Source organism: Mastigoproctus giganteus, chromosome 4 (genome assembly GCF_048544385.1).
Source record: "Mastigoproctus giganteus isolate SK-2022 chromosome 4, ASM4854438v1, whole genome shotgun sequence".
Lineage (NCBI taxonomy): Eukaryota > Metazoa > Arthropoda > Arachnida > Uropygi > Thelyphonidae > Mastigoproctus > Mastigoproctus giganteus.
This window is the reverse complement of record NC_143578.1, coordinates 48,423,104-48,443,113: the sequence shown is the minus strand read 5'-3', so window position 1 is coordinate 48,443,113 and position 20,010 is coordinate 48,423,104. Positions and strand designations below refer to the sequence as shown.

The 20,010-nt window shown below is 36.1% G+C and overlaps 1 protein-coding gene across 5 annotated transcripts in view; it reads right to left on the bottom strand.

Annotated features, from left to right (window-relative positions):
* Window positions 1-20,010, bottom strand: part of LOC150086700 (atrial natriuretic peptide receptor 1-like) — a 193,772-nt gene that overhangs the window by 115,349 nt on the left and 58,413 nt on the right. The window lies entirely within an intron of this gene.

Below are 20,010 nucleotides of genomic sequence, written 5' to 3'. Positions count from 1 at the left end.
AGTAGTGCAAGATCAATTTAACTCATTGCGAAAGTGCTGCTTATGAAAGATCAAAGTTACAAGGGAGTCTGAAAAGTTTGCGGCTTCAGTATGAAAGGGTAGCATTAAAATTTTCTGTACTTATGTATAACACTTCAAATAGTAACCCACCAAGTTTCATGCAGTTTCAATGAATCTTTCTTAAATTACAGGTCCTGAAGTCAACAACACTGTGTGAATGAAGAAAGATGGACAAAATCAGTCACGGTGCAGTCATCCAATATTTAAAATAAAGGGACTAATGCCAAAGGCAATTCATGAAGATATGGTTACAGCATTAGGGAGGATGCTCCTTCTATTCCATAGTTAAGAAGTGAGCAGCAGAATTTAAACGAGGGAGAGAGAGCCTAGAAGATGAGCCATACTGTGAAAGACCTGCAACATCCATCACTCCAGAAGTTGTTGACAGTGTGCATGTCTCATGATGAGTGATCAACACGTGACAGTTTGTTACATTGCTAGCGTCTTGGCCATCTCATCTGAATGTGTGCACCACATAACAGAAGTTCTCGCTAAGAAAAAGGTTTTGGCATGATGGGTCCCAAAGTTGTTGACAGCAGTTCAAAAATGCACAAGAGCTGTCATGTCAAGTGGACATTTACATTGTTTTCAAGCAGATCCAGCAAATTTCCTTGCAAGGTTTGTGACCGTGGATGAGACGTGGTTCGATCACTTTCATCCAGACATAAAGGAGCAGTCCAAACAGTGGAAATTTAGTTCTTCCCACGCCACTAAAGAAAATCAAGTCAATTTATTATGCTCTCAAGGTAATGAAGAAAACCAAGTCAATTTATTATGCTCTCAAGGTAATGGTATCGGTATTTTTGGATGCTAATGACGTGTTGCTAGTGAATCACCTTCAGAAAGGTGAGAGAGTCACAGGAGCATATTATACAGATCTTGTGAGGAGTTTGCATGAAAACATTAAAGACAAACGCTAACGAAAACTCAGTAAAGGAGTCTTGTTCCACCAGGACAATGCTCCAACTCACAGGTCTGTCACTGCCATGACTGCACTACATGAGTGTGGCTTGGAAATCTTGGACCATCCCCATATTCACCAGATCTAGTACCATCAGTCTCTCACCTATTTCCTAATTTGAAAAAATACCTTGTAAGCATCCATTTTCCCACCAACAGTAACATCATTGCTGCAGTGGATACATTCCTGGAGGCTCAAGAGAATACTTTCTTTGCAGCTGGAATCGATGCATTGCAGCATCTGTGGAAAAAGTGTATTGACTCTAAAGGGGACTGTTTTGAAAAGTGACATGTTGCCAGACTCCTCATATAAACTCTTCATATTCGGACCATGAGTTTTTTTAAAGGACCCTTGTATAAGGGAGAGGGAAAAAATTATTTTTCTTAATGTACATTTTTTTTTCTAATACAATGTAAGACCAGCAACGTAAGTTTCGTGGCATAATAAATTGTAAAAACGGCATATTATTATTATTATTATTATTATAAATAATTTATTTATTTTGATGTGAAACTTCCTTTGGGGCACCTACAAAACTTTCAACCGAGTAAATCTGGTCGGTCACGAGAAATGCGTCACGGAAGTGACGTCATCCGCGGCTTCTGCCAGAGGCGTTTTCGCGCTATCACCACTAGTCAGTGCCGAGCACTCACTAGTAGTGTGATTAGAGCGCGTGACGCATTTTTCGTGAATGGTACGATATCTCGGTTTGTATTATAAAATATTTACAATATAAATGCTCTTTTATTTCGTAATCAATATATACAAATCAAAATACCTAAAAGAAACGCGAAGGATGTTTCACATAAAACCATCTACTGCGCGTGCTCGGCACACGCGCCACTTTTTTCTTTGAAATCAAGAAAAGTGTCACAAGTAGACCTAGAATAATGGACGGCAGAAATCAAGAGAACTAGTCACTATTACGACACATTACAACTGCATTAACCTAGAACAGTGATGGGCAAACTACGGCCCATGGGCCAGATGCGGTTCGCCTAGAGGTTCTATCCGGCCCGCCGCAGATTTTAAAACGATAGTATAGAAATTTTGAATTTCGATGTTTTAAAAAAATTCATTTAAGAGCGTGTTCCATTTTTTGTATATGCGATAATTTACATAGAAATTTGAATATTTTTTTCATATGCAAAATATAGTTGTGATAATTTCTATAGAAATTGATTTAAAAAAACTTTTGCATGTGCAAAAAATGGAACCCGCCCTAATAAATATGTATAAAATTATTAAATATATACTTATTTGCTTTTATATTTAAATTCAAAAAAAAAATAGAAACAAGATTTTGAAATAAGAATTTGGATATACCGCTTACGAGTTTATATTAACGACAACAGAGGCGCTAATATTTGTTCACATGACCACATCAAATAACATTAGTCGGTTCGGGAATGTGCGCGAAGCGGGAACCTACCGTTTAATGGAAAGACGGCGGACAGGCCGACGCATTCCAACTTCATAAATGTTGAATGTTAGTGTCATGATGGTGAAATTATTAAAAATAGTATTGTTGTTGGAGCTTGTGAGTTTATTGTGGATATTAGTAAAATATTTCAACCCCAAAATGTCTACTAAAAAACGTAAAATTGATTCAGAGTGCCGTGTTTTCAAAGATGAATGGACCTGGAAGTACTTTTTCACAGTTGTAAAGGATAAACCACTGTGTCCCATCTGCAATGAAATCATAGCAGTCTTCAAAGAATACATTTCCCGCCACTTCACTTCTAAGCATAAAAATTCCAATTACGAAGCGATGTCCGAATATGAAAGGAAACGAAAAGTAGATCTTCGCAAAAAATTATCAAGTTACCAAAATTAAAAAAAAAAAAAAAAATAGTTCTCAGAAAGCAGCTACACATGCAGGTTATATTGTAGCATACAATATTGCTAAAAGTAATAAAGCTCTCTCTGATGGTCAGTTTGTTAAACACTATGCTCCAAGTTTGTGATGTTTTATGTCCTGACAAGAAAAAAGATTTTGAAACTGTAAGCTTATCGCGAAAAACTGTGACTTCTAGAGTCGAAGCCATAAATAAAAATCTGACATCACAGCTGGAGTTAAAGATTGGTCAACTTAAATTCTGCTCCATTACTATGGATGAAAGCACTGATATAAATGATACTGCTCAGCTAGTATTATTTATAAGAAGTGTTGATGTAAACTTTTCTATTACTGAGGAACTGGCATGCATGCGGTCGTTAAAAGGAACAACAGGGTCTGATATTTTTCATGAATTTCAGGAAGGGCTTTCAACATTGAAAGTACCCATAACAAACATATCAAATATTACGACCGATGGAGCACAAAGTATGACAGGTAAAAAATCTGGGTTTGATGGGATCTTTAATCAAAAATACGCCGGGAATAATGTTGTCTTTCTACATTGCGTTGTACATCAAGATGCCCTGTGTAAATCTGCCTTGAATATGAAACCTGTGCTTGATGTAATCGTGAAGCTTGTAAATACTATTCGATCTCGTGGGCTTACTCACAGACAATTTCGAGATTTTCTTGAGTCCATGCAATCTGAATACAGTACTCTGATGTGCTGTATTACACGAAAGTTAGGTGGCTGAGTGCAGGACGCGTCTTCGAGCGAGTTTGGCAGCTGAAAGACGAGATAGTGTCATTCTTCCATGAGAAACAGTGGTCTGTGGAGTGTGAAATATTGGAAGATACAGCATGGCTTTCGGACTTTGCATTTTTCACAGATTATCTCTGTCACATGAACAAGTTGAATGTCAAAATGCAAGGAAAAATTCAATTTATCGACGATATCTGGGGCCATCTCAGAGGTTTTAAACTACAACTTGTTCTGTTTGCTAATCAGATAGCTAAGAACGACTTGTCTCACTTCCAGAGATTAAATTCAATAGCCCCAGTAAATAAAGACAAGCTTAAGAGCTACGAAGATGGCCTGAGAAAAACTTCATCTTGAATTTGAACGAAGATTTCAAGACTTCAGTGCCATTGAAAAAGACTTCGATATTTTCAGCATGCCTTTTAATGTGGACTTGCAGCTTGAATTAATTGAATTACAATCTAACAATCACCTCAAACAGTTGTTTCTCAATGTCCCAAAATTGTTGTAGTTCTACAAGGGTTCTACAGAGTTCTACAAGTCTTTGTCGAAATCAAGTTTCCCAAATCTGATATCTCACGCCCAGAAAGTTAGTACTATGTTTGCTTCATCCTATATATGTGAACAGGTGTTTTCTACAATGAAACTTCGAAAGAGTTGTATTAGAAACAGACTGACAGATAAGCATTTAACTTCAATTCTCAGAATCAGTACATCCCAGTTCGAACCAGATTATGAGGAACTTTTAGAAATGCAGTCACAACTTCATTCATTGCATTAGTATTAAAGAATTTTTAAAATATACTATTTTTTTGAGTCTTTATTGCGTTTTATAATAATTTATATTGGCCCGCCAAATTTTTTTTCTTTTTTTTTTGGACCACTCCTAAAAAAGTTTGCCCATCACTGACCTAGAACATAACTGCTGGGAAAAAAGGGGAGAGAGAAAGCAGTTCTGTCACTCTTCTTGCGGATAAGCGATATTTCCTTGACACGAAGTTTTTTTAGACTTTTTTTTTTAAGTCAGCAAGGTCAGTGGAAATAAAAGGAAGACTTCAAGTATATTAAAACAGCGTTCATATCTTTGGAACACACATCTGAAACTACTGCCATATCTTTGGTAGTAGTTTCAGATGACTTTAACTTCCCAAACTTCCTGTTTCAAGCCAGGCCCTTGTCAAACAGGAAGTTACGCGTCTCGCATTAACTGTACAAAATACCAGCAAGTTCTGAATATTTTTTCTGCCATAACCTCAAAAATATATATATAAAAAAAAAAAAAAGGAAACTGAATGTACATAGCCCTTTCCCCTTCTCGAATTTTAAAGCTAATCGTCGATCGCTGAGTTTTAGTGTAAAGAGAACCGCAGCTAACTGCAATATTTCAAAGTTCTCGCCAGTCAGTTGCCACAGTGGCTAAGAAACAACTGTGAGCAGAAGCTCGGGGCGGGGGAGAGGTTGCTACTAGCTCTCTCGACACCCCTCACTATTGAACAGAAAGATTATGCTACCATTACATTAAAATGTTTAATTTATTATTAATCTTTTAATACTTAGCAGTTTAAACTGGTTTCATTCTGTGGTTTTAACACAGCTGAGTCAGCAATGGCTTTGTGAGGATAGTTAACATTTCGAATGGAGAAATTTTGTCCCGCGATACAATTCTCTCCAACAACGTGTATATTGTATAGGCCGACGAGTTTACCTAGTTTTAATATATTTTTGAAAAAAAACTTCAAAGGATTTAGAAACGTTCGTTTTCAACCAAAGAGAATCAAGAGAACACGATTAAGTTTCTTTGCTGTTCAGAGGAGGATGAGCTTTGTAAAGCGTCAGATCATCCGGGTACAGCTGCCGCTCAATGTTGTCAGACGGGAACACGGACGACGAATCACTTATTATTATTATTATTATTGGTGCTCTTATATTATTTCTCCCTGATTGGGGATACCACCTCGTGATGGGTATTGCTACCAAGGTACACAGGGTGGTTGTTGTTATGTCTGGTGTTATTATTATTATTATATATGATTTGTCGATTAGCCATATGGTACAAGGAAGCCTGAAGCTTATGCTGCAAGCCCATACTCACCAGATGTGAGCCACTGGAGTTACATAAAAAATATAAACGGATGAGGGCCTAAAGGAAACTCCGAGACTTAAAAATAAGTCTCACCTGGCCTTTTTTTTTTTTTTTTTTGTTAGTTGTTGGCGCATCGGCTTCTGTGGATATATTGCACCTTCCAAGGTTTTTGCATTTTGCGGGATTCGAACCCGCAACCTTTGGGTTGCCATCACCTCGCCTTCAATCGATAACAGATAAATGACCATTAGCAAGCATTAATTTAAGCAAATCCAGTTAGTTTAAATGTGTGCTAAGTACCAAAGCAACTAAGGCTTTGAGGAGTGTAAACTGCGTCTGTAACTGAGTGTATTCTTCGATCGGTTTGCGCTTTGCTGAACGAAAAATCAGAGTTTCCAGGAGGAAAAAAAGCCCTACAATTCTGGCCTAAGGCCGATTAACTCAGTCATGTGTTAAAAGTCCATAAAAATTGCTTCTTTAGCGCCCGGGGCGGAGGCCGGTGATTATAATCACTGTGCTAACCTCGAGGGCCCAAAATTCAGAAATGTGAGACACATACGATATGTACAGTTTTAATAGGACAATATCGAGATGAATACAATGAGGACTACTTTTATTAAGACTGGCATGTCTAAAGTGAATAGATTCGGCGGGGATAGACTAAAACATTTGAAATTTCAAAGATTTTGACTATCGTGTTGATTGTGGTATTTGGTCAGTAATTAATGTGATCGGTTCTATCTGTATTTTTTTTTTTTTTTTTTTTTTTTGCAAATTTGAATTATGTGAGCATGATTAAAAGTAGAAGGATAACAGCAATCATTATGAAGCCAGTAGTTGACCAAAACTGTACGAACAAGAACATGAGAGGCTATTTCTTTAAATAGAAGGTAGCAAGAGCATCTGAATCAGGAATAAAGTTATGCTAGTTGATTCTGCTGCAACAATTGCACAATCCTTTGAAAAATGAAAAAAGCATTACTAGCAAGATTACGTTATGTTAATTTTCTCACCAGTTTATGTGTTACAATCGAAACTAGTACGTATTGCCACTGTAACAACAGTGTGGGGGGGGGTTTATATGTTGTGTATTATTATATATATTATATTTATATTATTTTATATTTTTATTTTAATTTATTCCCCTATTTAAACAACTCCCCTTTATAATATCTCCCCACTTGCGCATCTGACTTTACTTCTCAGAAAATTCTAAGTTCATAGGGGAGAAACTCTTATATGTTTAATTCCCATTGGTTAGGCTTGTGTCCAGTACAACAATTACACACACACAAATGTTATACAAAAAAAACAAGTTTATTATGCATTATTTACAGTTAAATCATAACAAATCTCATTAAGAATAAAATTTCACTGTTTCAACACCAAGGTACTTAAAACATATCCAGTCTCTTCCTATCTAACAGGCTCCTTTACAGACTTGACTTTTTTTTATCTCACCTTTCTCATTACGCATACACAGGTTAAATAGTTACACTCTTTATATGCTCACCTTATTTCTGCTCCTATTACAACACAATCAAATCATACCTCATAGGTGTCAATAACATTTTTTTTATCATTAAAGTTAAACATATCATTGATCATATTACTTTTATGTATCATCATAACTACCAATTTATTCTTTACTTCCCTATTCCTCTTTCTTATATATTTCTTTAACCATTGTCAGTTACAGAACTTGATCACCAAAATACAATATTACATTCAAACACACCTTTAAGGGTTGGCAATATACATAAATTTTATCTCCACACATTTAATATTTCTATTTTTACTACAATTCCTTCCGTTAACTTTCTCATCTACATTACTATCCTCCTTATTCTAAATTACTGCCTAAACCAACCATAATTGCCTTAGAGTAGAATTTACTCCTATTTGGTTCACCCATCTAATCTTATCTTTATCATTAAATTCCCCAATATCGTATTACAGTCCTTTCACTAGTATTTAACTTACAGTATTTTCAAAATAACTTTCTCTTATCATTGAATTCCCCAAATATCGCTCTACAGTCCTTTCTCTAGCAGTTAACTTACAGTATTCTCAAATTAACTTTCACTTACTTAATTTCTGTGATCCGGTGTCTTCATAAGGGCCTTCTATCCTATCCTTATCCAGAGCTGCTATCTTCTGTTATCCAGGGCAATATCTTACAGCTTCCAAGGCAACATCTCACAGCTTCCAGGGCAACATCTTACAGCTTCCAGGGCATTATCATACGGCATTCGCAACTGCTACTCCGCTTTCAGGATCTGCTACCTTTCCTGTCAGGACGGCTACCTTTGCCTTTCAAGACTATATCAGGATATTTTCGCCTTCCTCGGTGGACTGGGTGTTCTAAGGCAGTGTTTCTCAAAGGGTGTGCCGCAAAATTTTCCAAGTGTGCCGCGAAATTTAGAAATTTCTTCTTCTATGACTACGTAGGTGTGCCGCGAAATTTTTCTTCTTTGGAAAATGTGCCACGAGAGCAAAAAGATTGAGAAACACTGTTCTAAGGGAATCTTCTTCTCTCATTCTCACTGTTTGCAGAACTTCCTTTTACTACCCCTTTCCAGTTCATCTCATAATTTCTCACTCACTACATTTCTGATAACCCCACTTCGACTTTTTTCGTCGGCTATTTCTTCATCATCTTTCAAGCAACTCTACCCGACTCACCCTTTCACTAGCACCGCTCAAAAATTCTCCCCTCTCCTTCTCTTCCTTTTTTCACTCTCTCTCTTGTGTCCATATCCATCCACAATTTACTCCCCGGAGTTTTCTACGCCTCCCCAGTGTTTTCTTCCAATCACTCTTTCTTTTTCATTTTTCTTTCTTTTCATTTGTTGGAAGGCTTAGTTCAGCCTGCCCCGTAGCACTAGCACGTGATTCTCTATATCCCTCTCTTTTATTATTTTCAACTTGTTGACATCTGTTGTGTCTTTTGATGTCGGCCGAATATTCCAAAACAATTCTACCAGTCTCATGACAGCTTGTCTCTATAGCACTTCAGAAAAACCACAAATTGTGACACTAGAGACCATCGCGCCTATTTTTAGAACCTAGTGTGTGTTTTTCCGAATACATTTCCGGTGTGTGACCCCTCATAAACCTTAAGTTGTTTTTGTAGCGCCGGACCCCCTGCTGGGTTTGTCATAGTATCCTCCATCTGTTCCCTGGTTTAACGGAAGTAAAGCTAATGGCTCTGTTTTCGTTCCTACTACCTTTTAATTTTTATACCTCCTACCAGAATAATTCTTATTTCTGAAACTGCATATATTACCCATTTATCCTATTAATGGCAAGAATCAAAGGAAAACTAACTTTAAAAGTCTTAATAAAAAAAATATTTTATTTTTGTAAGATTTTCAAATCTTACAACAGCTTTGTGAAAACACACTAAAGGAAACGGAAACCGAAGCACCAAGAAAGAATGATCCGATTTTAACTAAAGATGGTGATAAAGTTAAGTTGATAGAAATAAATGGTTAAATTTTCAAATGAGTACATTGCTGAAAATAAATATCGGGTGTGATCCCCACGTTGCTGAATACAAGCGCAGACTCTGGAATGTATTCAGTCGAAGAGGTGCTGGATGTCATCTTGCGGTATGTTTTATTGTCATTCCCGGCCTATTCCGCTTGAGCTCTCGACTGAAGGATCGAAAGTTCAGGTACCCAATATGAGGTCAGACGCCTTCCAACCGGTGATCTAGCAGCACATGGGAAGACATTCATGTCTTAAAGAGAGCCAATCTGATATTAGTGGTAAGTGTATGCCATCAGAGTCGCGACAACCCGGTGGTACAAGTGGTGTACCGCACCAGGGCGGCAGAGACTAAGAGGCGATAAAGACCAATGTTCTGTAAACACTAAAAGAGACGGCAAAGACTAAAGAGACTAAAAGTCCAATGTATCGAAGAATGTGTTTTGTCGTATTTTATATTAACAAATAATGAATTTTAAATTTAAAACTTTTTTTTTTTTTTTTCAATATTTCTCAGATGGTCTGACGGAAGGAAACGACTCTCTGGTTATGAATGCAGAAAAAGAAGAAGAAAAAATGAAAAGCGACCAAATAACAATTTTAACTTTTTACAATGTTTTGTAAAAAACATTGTAAAAAATTACAATGTTTTTACTTAAAATGTCAAAAGATGAAACTTTAAAACATTGTTCACATTTAGAATTACAGTTATCAGATACCACCAATGAGGAATGTCCAAAAGATATTGTTGCTGTTGATCTTGCAAATGAAATACAAATTTTTCAAACTTTTATGTCCATGAATCAAATTCCACAAGAAATTTTAAATTTTATATTCAGAACTAATTCACTCTACTTTCTAATATATTTATTTCGTTAAGAATAATGTTAACAGTGCCCGTATCAGTAGCTAGTGGTGAGCGCTCTTTTTTCAAAATTAAAATTAATAAAAAATTACCTCCGTTCATCAATGCATCAACAAAGATTAAATACTTTGGGAATAATATCTATAGAAAGTGATATTTGTGATTCTTTAGATATAAAAAATATTATGACTGATTTTGCTACAGGCAAAGCAAGACAAGTTAAATTTATATAATGTTTTGTTATTGTTATTATTATTTACATTTTTATTTTAAGTTTATATATAATTTTATTTTATCTGCAGCCAAAGCAAAATAAATGTACTGTATTTCCGTTTTTTTAATTTTATTTTTAACATATTTACTTCATGTTTCATAATACATATATATGTTATTTTGGTGTTTAAAAAATAAAATTATATATTATTTTGGAAATATTTTTTTAATTCCCAAAAAAAAAAAAAAAAAAAAATGATATAAGAAAAATTACCGTTGGAGTGGGGGAGGGGGAGCAGAAAAAAGAAGTTTGCACCAGGACAGCTATATAGCCTGGCGTGGCCCTCTATGCCAATATGTTGGTAGAACATCGCATTCTCCAACCACTGATTTTATGACATTTTAAGCATAATAATGAGCTGCCATGCTGTCTTCTACAAATTCGAGAGTTTTATTCATGTCATACCCAATGGCTCTATAAACTATTACACCGAGAGTTTGCGATGTCTGACTCTCCCTTATATAGAGTAGTCTGCTGGCTTGCTCGCGCGCGGAATCCATCTGTGCGGAAACATAGGAGTTATAATCACTGCCCTCCTCACACCGGGCAGGAAAGGCCCGGGTTCAAATCCCATCCATAGCGGGTGGAACTTATGTTTTTTTTTTTAATTTACTTTATCTTTTTCTCCTCACTCGCAGCTCAGTTAGTCGGTCTCAGGCGCGGAAGGCATGGTTTTTCGTTCAGTAAAACAGACAAATTGACCATATAACACATGGCCGATTTTCCTGTTTTATTGAACCAATTTATGGACATAATACATATGGGCTTATAAGTTCGGACTTAAATGGCCCTAATAAGACAGTACAGTATACAAAAAGCCGGGTTTAACCTCGGTTACTCAAGGCACAGTGCCTATTTCTTGTATTCTCACTATCTTGTGAACGCTTCTGAACGTGTGGCCGTTCTGGAATACTGTATAAACAAAAAAATTATTTTATTTATGTCCCAGTGGCGGCCGCTCACCCTTATCCGTCCATCACTCACAACAAGGGACCAAAACAGCTCTCATCACTAAACTCTTACCGAAGCTATTCCAATCGACCCGTGCACGACACCACTGAAGACATTCCTGATGATGATGAGTAGGGGCAGAGGCGTAACTATGACGGTGCAAGAATTGGATGAGCTTACGTAAGGGCCCATGAAGACATGGGGAGGGGCGAACACAGGTCTTTTGTGTCCCCATAATTTTTTTTATAAATATTATAGCAACAAAACTATAAAAAATAATAATAAAAATATATAATAGCAGAAAGCCGCTATACGTATTTCTTACGCTTCCGGTAACGGTGAATAATGTTGAAAAGTCATTCATTCAGAAAATTAAAAATAATAAAACACTACCAAAGGAATTCTGCAGGGCACGCCACATGATATAATCTCGCTATACCATCTGTTGAACACGGGAAAAAAAATCCACAAAAATGTATCTTGAAGAATTAACATTTACTCATTTATTTCTAGAATCCCTTACTTTGTTCAAAATCGGATCACTCTTTTATTGTGTTCCCGTTTCCTTTAGTGCATGGGTCCCCAAACTACGGCCCGCGAAAGAATTTTAACCGACCTGCGAATATTTTAGCTAGATCGTAAAAATTAATGTTTATATTAGATCACAATAAAATTTATACACATTTTACAGATTATTTTAACGTTCGTCGGTTGATTAATAGTTTTGAAGCCTCTAAGTCATCAGTAAAGGTCACCCCTGGCTTCTACTATACAAGAACTCGGATCCAGGATAAAATCATGACACTATCCTTTGGTTAATGTAATTAATCCCTCTGCTATAAATTAACTGCTGGCAGCTTGTATGCACATAAAGTTTCTGGTGGCATCGGCAAAAGGATGTCGGCAGGTGTGAATATAATCTCTTTGCATTACCTTAGATTTCCTGTTTTCTATTGTAACAGCAATTCAAAACTTAATACTTTAGAATCGTAATTTGCAAATTGTAATATTGGTAACTGCAATTGTATTATTGGTAACTGTAACTGTAATATTCAAATTTGTAGCCCTTTCTGTTCTCCCCACAGTATGGTCTGATGATGGGTATCGGTATGATACCCGAAACGTCACCTTATTAAACTACATTATAATTAATAATATAGCTTTATATTATAATATAAAACTATATGTTTTCTATTATAATAATGTAGTTTATTAGGCAAACAGCTTAATAAACTATATTATTACATTGAATATAGTTTATTAAGCTGTTTATTACTAGCTATACACATCAGTGCTTACTTACTTCAATGTTCACGAGTATTTTTTTTTATTCCAGTGATGATGTCGAAAAAAAAGAAAAGTTGATGCTGAGTGTTGCGTTTTTAATGAGAGGTGGCCAATTAATTACTTTTTTGCACTGCTCAATGATACTTGCATGTGTCTTATTTACAATGAAGCCTTGTCGATGTTCAAGGAATATAATGTGAAAAGTCACTAAACCACAAAACATGCCTCAAATTACGATAGATTTCAAGGAGCTTTGCGGCAAAACAAATTCTAAGAACTAACCCAAACTTTTCAGTCAACAACAGATTAGAACTTTTACTTATCAAAATTTATCTGCAGTTAGAGCTAGTTTTCAAGTCTCCCAAATCATTGCCGAAGAAGGAAGGGCCTTTACGGATGGAGAATTTCTAAAACTAATTTGTTTGGCAATTGCAGAAGAAGTATGTCCTAAGAAAGTACACAATTTTGCGTCTACGTTTATCTTCATCAACTGTAACGAGTAGAATTGAAGATTTAGGAGCCGATGCTCAAAATCAACTCGCAGAAAAAGTTCGTGAATTCACACATTTTTCAATGGCAATTGATGAGAGTGAAGATACAGTTCAATTACTAATTTATATCAGAGGTGTAAATCAAAATTTTGCAGTAACTGAATATCTAGTTGCATTAAAAAGCTTGAAAGACACAATAGGCGAAAATATATTTTCTTATGTTTTTTTTTTTTTTTTTTGTTAGTTGTTGGCGCATCGGCTTCTGTGGCCATAATGCACTTCCCAAAGCTTTTGCATTTTACTCTGATCCAAGCCCGAGGCGGGATACGAACCCGCGCCCATTGGGTTGCCAGGCAGGCATTTTAATCTGGCTAGCCCGGTCGGCAAAATTTGATATGAACAAACTGGTATATTTTATATTACATATCCATCGACTTATTTTTGAATCTTTAAATGTAGGTAAGTATAAAATTTGTTTCTCTGCATAACATTAAAGTTATGCAGAGAATGTAGTTTTCGGTAATTAGGAATTTTCTCCGGCCCGCCAAATATTCCAAAAATTCATATGTGGCCCGCTTCTCTAAAAGTTTGGGGACCCCTGAAGTTTAGTGCATTTATAAAATACAACCATATGATAAATGCCGCAGTTCTTTCATTGATGGTATATCTATAAAACCACAAAAGGTATATCAAAAACGGATACAAACGGAATATCTATAATCACAAACATTCTTGTATGTAATTTACTTTTCATTTCATTATAAATAGCTTAGTTATTTAATACAAAAAAAAATAATAATAAATTAAAAAAAAGAGTTCCAAATTAATCCCGGTCTCCAACACGTTCAAAGAAAAAAATGAGCAAAATAAGACAATTTTCTTTAATAAATGTATTCAAATGAATAAAATTATAGATATATTTAAAATTATAACTGGAACAATCTTAGTAAATTTCCAATTCTTTCACTGCAAAAACATCGAATCCTAAATACTGCAACAAAAATGCATAGCTCATTGTAAACTGAGCTCTGTGGTAATGGTTTCTATGAAGTTTTATTGCCCTCGTGGTAGCACAGTTGGTATAATTATAGTCCTCACCACACCGGGTGATAAAGATGGAGTTCGAATCCCGTCAATGCCGTGAAGAATTTTTATGGACATTTTTCACAACGTGGCTTAGTTAGTCGGTCTCAGGCGAGGTTAGCATACTTTTTGCTCCCATAAATTCGGGTTCTTCGTCCAGCAAACAGAAAATCGGCCACTGACCCCACGCAATTTACAGACAATATACACGGCGCAATATGGTCTAAGTCGTTGATGTGCCTACAATAAAAAACCAACGAAGTTTTAAACTTCTAGCCACTGATGACTGTCTCAGAGTATAAAAATACTCTGTATATTACCATAAAAGGGACACGAAAACCATTACAATCCCTAGCTAAGCTAAAAAAACAAGGAGAGGGAAGACCATACTAAACGAGGGTGAAAGCACAAATAATATCTTTATGAAAGCAAGATTTTTTTAAGATAAGAAAACAAGCTCATAATGTTATCCCAGAAGAGCTTCTAAAGTCTAGAGTTCATATAAAACTACAATTGCAACCTTATTAACCAATCACTTCACACTCAGCAGAACATCACTTTTAACAATAAGTTTTCAATACTGAAAAAAAATATTATTTTGTTCAGTTCAGCAGAAAAAAAGTCACGGGATAGTACAGGCTACAGCGTGACGCGGCTTTTTTTATGGCAACTCCAATATAATGCAATGCAAATATGTAATAAAACTACGGGGCAAGATTGCAAAAGCTGATTATGATATAATCGCAGCAGAGAGAGCTAATAAAGGGGAAAAAGGATCCTACTAATATATGAACGCAAATAAGCAGATAGTAAATTCGATAGGCGTTTCGCAAGCTTAAAAAGGTGGTAACATTAACAATCCGAACAAAATGGCAGCCGAGCTGAACAGGTACTTTTCAACGATCTTTACTATTGAAACCGCGTTGGTACCAATCGAGAACAGTGAAGTCAAGTTGGACCGTTGTAAATTAAATGAAATAATGATATAAGAGAAGCGTTTCTCTGAAAAGTTGTTGTTCCTGAAAAAGCGAAAAGCCCCAAAAGGAGGATGGTATAAATCCAATTATACTGAAAAAGGAAGCAGATGAATGACTCCAACCATTAGTAGTGTTAATGAGATCGTCATTAGATTCAAAGATTCTCTTAGACTAGACAAGACCGAAAGTCTTCTCCAATTCATAAGAAAAAAACTAAAGTGACGGAAAATTATAGACCAGTAGATTTAATTTCTATTGTTGGTAAGATTGGAGTCTATGGTGAAATATGAAATACAGGACAATCTCGACACGAATGACATCCTGAATGGGTTTCAGCATGGTTTCGTGAAGGGGAGATAGATTTTGTCTGACAAATCTGGGTGGGCTACTAGACGAAGTTATAAAACAGTTAGATGCAAAAAAAAAAAAAAAAAAAAAAAAAAATTGGCATAATATACGAGTATCGGGATTTTAGTAAGGCTTAAGGGGTTATTGTATAAAGAACAGGGATAGCAGGGAAGATCCATCAGTTGGATGGACAAGAGACAGAATATGGTCATAAATTTGTATTCCTGAGAGTGGACTGTAACAGCAAGTGGAGATTCTGGGGAATCATTAATCGGAGCTCTCTTGTTCTTATCATCTTCAGTGATATTGGCACGCGAATACAGGGAAGTTGTAAATTTGCTGACGACTTAAAGCTTTGGAGGGTAGTTAAGGATCGAAATCAGGCTATGCTGCTACTTCAAAAGGATTTGGGCTCATATTAAGTATGGTCTGACAACAGCAGCTAAAGTTTAACGCTACCAAATGCAAGGTATTGCATCTGAGGGACAGAATTTATAGAGCGAAGCGCAGAATTATAGGATGTTCAATATGCACCGTAAACAAGCAACAATAAGGGCACATAGTGTTCGATTATTTATAGGAATTTTGCAATTAGATAGGTCATTATCACTCTACAAGACAATGGTGAGATTCCACTTGAAATACTGTCTGTATGTCCTATCTAAAGAAAGATCTGGAGCTTCTAAAAGAAGATGCAAGAAAAATCCCTATAAGAAACGGCTTAGACGATGTGGCTGCGGAGATTAGCAACTAGCACTTTTGTGGGGGGGAGATTTGATTGAAGTGTACAAGGCCCTGAAGAGAATAAACAAAACAAACAGGGAAAAATATTCTCACTGATGAGTAAGGCAAGAATCAAAGGGAACTATAAAATCTTCGGGAGCAACAGCAGAACAGATCTTATGAAGTTTAACTTCGACCAGCGTTTCGTTGAACATGGGAATAAGTTGCCTACAAGAGTGTTCGAGGCAGAAAGTTGGGTCTTTAGTGACGGTATGGTGGTGTCACCGCTTGTCACTCGTTTATAGATTTGCGTTCGATTCCCGTCGACATGTGGAAGAGTTTCTACAAGTCCTTTTCAATGGAGGCTGTATTTAGCCGATCTCAGGTGGAGAGAGAAGCATTTTCAGAATAAGTTATTCCGAGTTTTTTAGGTCACCCAACATGCAAATCGGCGCGCTAACACACATATAGTTGTACAGACATAGGCATAAATATGCTGTAAGTTGCTGATGTGATTAAAATTCAATAAGAGAGTTTTTAAAAAGGGTTTTTTTTTTGTTTTTTTTTGCAGATACAGAATAAGTTATCTTTGCATTATATGCCATTTTAATACTAATACAAACGCAGCGAGACCAGTGCTAAATTTCACCGAGATATGTCAGCAAAACCGAATCATAACCATTCAATTAGAACCACGTAACTAGACCAGTGATCCAATTAGAACTCCTCGTAATTAAACCATTATTAGTACAGCAGTATTCATATCATAAATGTGCCAAAGTATCTAACAAGCCTTTGTACACAAGGAGGGATGGAGAAGGGGAGCTCACTTAATGAAACCACTTCCAAAATTAAAATTCATATCAATTCAAAAGGCATCAAGACCAATTTCTAATAGTAGCCCAGTATTAAAAATTCTGGACCAATCTTAAATCGGGAAACTCACAATGTGTTTTGTGCGCAGCTCATCAAATTTGTATTCTACCATTAAAGGCAGATTTACGAAACGCTGGGCCATTCTTCTCCACAATTAGAATGCTCTTCATAATAAGTAATTTGGTTACAAAAGCAGTATTTGTAACTCTTCAAATGTAAATTTTAAAAACGTTATGCAAAATGTCGATTTTTCTGCAGAACCAGATCGAGCACATCCTTAATTCCTTCAAGCAGTGTACATTGCGAGTATAGAATGCAATAATGTTTTCCTGTTCATCGCTTTATGACTCTCTCTCGGTTTTTATTATCATCTAACGAAGTTTCTCCTGAGCGATCAATAATTTTCTCATTAGTCGGAGTTTAACAAACAATTGTATGTGCAGCTAATAACTCTCTCTGTACACTAAACTCAGGGTGCTTGGCGTCCATGAGAATAACTGTCCAAATAACTGATAATAAGCTTACTCTTGCACATCACCGATATGGCCTCGTATACTTTTTTGGCGCCACATTTCTTTACGACAGTAAGCATTCTCATTATGGTTATTCCAGTCACTTTTTTTTATAGCCCAGTAGTATCTTATTAAATATTTTCCATATCGATCCTTCAGTGCTGGATATCGTAGTTTACGAACAAAGTTTTCCGTGAAGACTGGGGTTATTCTCTCACTAACAAGTGTCATATACTGATATATGTTGGCCGCTCTTTTATTCCTAAGCGAAGACAATATTTAGTGCAGATTAAAATCTATTCAAAGGAGCAAAATAATTTCAGAAGGTTGAAAAAAAAAAAAAAAAACAAGAAAAGCCGTGGTTGGAGATTTTCAATTTTGGATAATCCAGTCTGAAACAAGCAAAACCACGTAACTCAACAATGCAGGAAAAAAAGCCCATAAAAGTTCATCGCGTCACTGAAGGGATTCGAATTCAGACCTTTTCCAGAGCGGCACGGTAATCATAACCAAAGCGTACCCAGGAGGGCTTAAAATTAAGGGAACTTACAAAAACGTAAAATTAAAACAATTACTTATGGCTTGGTGGTGCCTGCTATGCAAAACGTTCGCCATTCCAATCCTACACACACTCTCTGTTGGTTACAAGATGGTTTACATGAGCAAATATCGGATTTTACTGTTGTTATCCGTTGGTTTTTCCTAGGATGATGGATGCCATGCTCAAATAATCAGAAAATTTAGATATCCAATGTGGAGTGATCATTTAATTCGCGGACTGGTGCAAGATCTTATCTTAATTATCATCATCCGAATCGTCTGTGGATTTCTCCTTCTCAAAATACTCTCACTTGAACTTGACACACTTTGGCCACCGTCGTACCCAGGCATTAAATGCTTCGTGCAAGCCATTCTTCGAAAGACTGCGAAGTGCTTCTATTGTGGCTCTGCGAGCATCGTTGTATCGGACGCGTAACAGAGCTTTCTTCAAGGAAGAAATCTCATGAGGCTAAAACGACAGGGTTAGCAGACTTCCAGCAGGGAATAACAATAGGGTGCCAGATAAGCAATCGGTCTGTACAGGCTATGTATTATTGATGCTTTTGCACTATACTTATACAGGTGTCTGGATAGTAAAGGTGTCTGCGCGGTTGCACAGTGGTATCGTCACCGACCTCCCCACACCGGGTGGAAAAGGCCCGGGTTCAAATCCCGTCGATGACGCGAGGAACTTTAATGGGCTTTTTTCACTCCGTGGCTGAGTTAGTCGGTCTCAGGCGTAGATAACAACGTTTTTTCCCCAGAAACTGAGATTTTTCGTCCAGAAAACAGACAGATCGATCATAGAACACACGCAATTAACAGACACAGCACGGCAGATGAATTTAATTATTCGGGTAGCCTAAATATAATAGTCTTTGGATATTAATGGTAAAGCAGTTGAATCGTATATAAAATAACACAGCTTTTACTACATCTTTTAATTAACTATATATTAATTATAAATATAATCATTTTAAAAACCATTGAAAAATAATAAAAATCACAGAAAAGAAAAAAAAAATTATACACACCTATTACTTTAAATTTATTAATTTACTTTTAGATCAACTTTACTGTGTTAGGAATGAGCTTATTTGTTCATTTTAGTTGGCATCTTAAAGAATAATTTGAAACTTTTTTTTGAAATAGATATTTAAACAGAATTATAAAAATATTTATCAAAAATACAAAAAATTCAATAATAGATACAAAAAAACATAAAACATAACATACAATTTAAAAATACCTCAAATATATAATCAATACAAAAAGGATTAAATTTAATGGCAATAAATTAATATAAAAGCTATTAATATTTATAGCTAAAATTATTAAGATATAAAACAATTCTGTGCAATTATATACATACTACTCGTAGTCTATAAAATTCAATAAAATAATTGACTATAGTAAATAATATAAGTACATTAAGGTACAGTACATTAAATTACAAAACACCAGCTTTGGTATGCACACAGAAAAGCATTAATGCTTTTCTGAATGCACATTAAGATACATTCCTGAATAAATGCCCATCAGCCCAACCCCTCTCACGGGGGTGGGCTGATGTAGCTGGGTTGTGCCAAAGGAGCACAAAGCACACATTTAACCAGCATCCCCCACCCCCGTACACGCATACTGCCATCCACTCATCTGCTAAAACAAGAAGTATTTCTTTCAAGGTGTTCCACACTAAGTTACTCGTATAAGTCGCTAACAGAGCATCCACTGATTGTTTCCTTGTTTCAACAGCATACAGCTGCGAGTCTTGAACTCTGGGAGATCTAGTTCTATTCCGGGAGACCCAGGGAGTATCCGTGAGTGTTGGCAAACTTAACAGCAACATTGACCTTGAATAAATGCAAGTTATCTTATAAAAAAAAA